Raw genomic sequence first — 3039 nt, forward strand, 5'->3', positions numbered from 1 at the left:
AACTTTCCAAATCACTGAGTTCCCATTGTGGTCATCCAAAATTAGGGCAGACTATATGGATTCTCCCAGTGGCTAGATGAGCTAAATTTAAATCAGAAAAGCAGATACTTTTTGATGATTTCCAAAATTGCCAGTCTGAAGGAAGTATTTTAAGTTATTAAGATTTTCTTTAAAAGGGTTTCCTAGCTTTGCAGACATTCAGCTTGAACAGGGACAGGAAGTTGTCTCCCAATGTCTGTTTGCCCTACTTCTTTAGAAAGCTGCTGTCCCTTCCAATCCCTTACTTCTCCTGCAGGTAGGTGTATCTGCAACTGGGCGTTGGCCAGTGAGATATAAGGGGAAGTAAGTGTGACTTTCTGGAATCCCTGGGTTTGCAAACGGTTAACATGCTCGGCTGTTAACCAAAAGGCTGATGGTTTGAGTTTACCGAGGCTAGGGAAGAAGGTCCTGGTGATCTACTTCCAAAAAATCAGCCGCTGAAAACCCTGTGGAGTACAGTTCTACTCTGACACACGTGGGGCCACCATGAGTTGGAGCTGACTCATAGCAACTGGTATGTATGACTTTCTGGAAATCTCCTTCAAGGAAGAAAGCTTGTGTTCATTATGGTCTTCCTCCATGTTACTGTGGGGAATATGGACATGATGACGGAAGCCCTGGCAACCATCCCAAGAGGATCAAAGCCACACTCTAAGGAAGACAGACTGGAGACTAGAAAGATTCTGACTACTTGGACTGCTTTTTCCTGAGGATGAAATCAACAGTTTAAGCCACTGTTAATTTGGGTTTCTTCTAAAGCTGAAACTAATCCTTTCTGCTTTCAGTTCTTTGTCAGGATACCATTTAACACTGTTTGAGTAAACTAGACTGCAATTCATACCTTTAACTTTTAAAGGATAATGCACAATTCACATTAGAATTGATTTTTCATTGGTAATTGATTTTACTCATTTTCTTGCCTTGATCTTTCTTTAGATATTTTTTACCTGCTTGGAAAATACTGTTTTCTTTAAAACTGTGTAACTGATATTTGCTAAGATTCTTTAATCTCCAAGATACAGCTGTCAAATTATGTGCCATGTTTTTATATCATTCGCATAGATCTGCCTTATAAACATCTAAATAAAAAGTACTATATAATGTGTTTTAACTTCTTTTTTGAAATGTTTTATACAAATGGACTTTTCTTTCTTATCAAATCATTCCGGTATTTAATGAATACCACCTAATTCTTTTCTAAGTCTTTTTTAGAAGAATCCAGAAAGCAATACATGTGATTTTTTTTTGTTTGTATACAAAGTAGTCATTTAAGGAAAACCTTAATTTAATGAGGTGGTATTGAGGAGCCCTAGTGGTGCAGTGGTTAAAGTGCTTGGCTGCTAACCATAAGGTCAGTAGTTCGAACCCATCAGCCGCACCCTGGGAGAAAGATGTGATAATCTGCTTCCCTGAAGATTACAGCCTTGGGAACCCTATGGGGCAGTTCTTTTCTGTCCTGTAGGTCTCTAGGAGTCGGAATTGACTCCAGGGAGTGGGTATTCTTAAAATTATTTCACTTCACTAGCATTCATTAAGCTTCTTTAAAATCAGGACTCACATAATATTCCTGTAAGCTCCCTGAAGCAGAAACTTTTATTAACTACTTATCCCCAGTATCCAGTACAATATGGTCCATGGTAGATACTAAAGAGGTTATAATAAACATTGACTAATTTTTACAGAAAATTATGTCATCACCCCACGCCCATGCAGCCAAGCCTCCTTCCTCCCATGCTCCCCCACCCCACATTCATCCCCATCACTGGCTTCACTTCTTGCCTTGCCTTCTGGCTTGTGGTCCTAGGGCCAAGTGCTGCTGCCGCTAACTGCCAGCTGCCACATGCTAGTACATATTGAGGAACCCTGTGTGCTGCACCATTGGCAAGGACAAATTGACCTTTGTGCTTGTGCACCTGACTTGTGGAGGCTGTCTTTCCCAGCAGCTGTGTGGAAAGTTGAAGTAATGCAACCTGGAAATGGCAATGCAAGGGCATTACTGGATGTTAATATCCAGAGAGTTGGACTGCTGGATAGAACACTGGGCAGTTAAATTTGAACTGCAGACAAACAAGTAACTTTTTAGTACACATATGTTACATATACTGTATGGGATGTGTTTCTTGTTTTTCATGGGGAGAGGGATTGTTTGTTTTGCGGAATCTGGCAACCCTACTTTAGAGGTGAACTTTGAGTAAGGAGCTGCAGCTCAAGAGGAAGCTGATGGATAAATTCTCCCTTTCTCCTCGTTGGACTGTTCTGCAGTGTAAGAATTCATAAGGCCTCTATGAAAATATTCTCCAAGAGATCAAGCTTTTTTCCAAAGCTATGGCCAGTTTAATAACACCTATATTTGTGCTTGGAGGTCTGGTGGTGCAATGGTTGAGCATTCGGCTGCTAAGCAAAAGGTCAGCAGTTGAATCCACCAGCTGCTCCTTGGAAACTTTTTGGGACAGTTCTATTCTGTCCTACAGGGTTGCTATGAGTCAAAATCAGCTCGAAGACAATGGGTTTATATTTGTGCTCCCTCCTCAACTGCCTCACTTCTTTTTCCCCTCACTTATTCTTCCCTGGGATGGCACTCCCCAATAAAATGGAAGCAACTGTTTGTTTTTAGTAGGTTCAAGGGAATCCAGACTAGGACAATACTTTTGGTAGTGAGATCTTCAAATGGAAAGTGAAATCTGAAGTACAAGATGGTTTTGACAAGGTCAGCCACACAGCCCTGAAGGCTGAAAATCCAGACTTGTTGAGTCAATACATCTCTAAAGACAGAGTCACATTTACCAAACATACAGTGACACATTCTTAAATCAGAATAGCAATCTATCACAGCTAAGAATTATCAGTGCCCCATACGCAAGAATACAAGTATTGCCTTAACTAAGCATACTCTATTCTTAAATCAGTTCTTTATAAGAATTCAAATTGTAATCAAAAGAATGTTTGAGGACAATAGAATCAGAACAAGGCAAGTTAGTTGTAGAACATGGATAATTACGT

Source organism: Elephas maximus, chromosome 8 (assembly GCF_024166365.1).
Source record: "Elephas maximus indicus isolate mEleMax1 chromosome 8, mEleMax1 primary haplotype, whole genome shotgun sequence".
NCBI classification, from domain to species: domain Eukaryota; kingdom Metazoa; phylum Chordata; class Mammalia; order Proboscidea; family Elephantidae; genus Elephas; species Elephas maximus.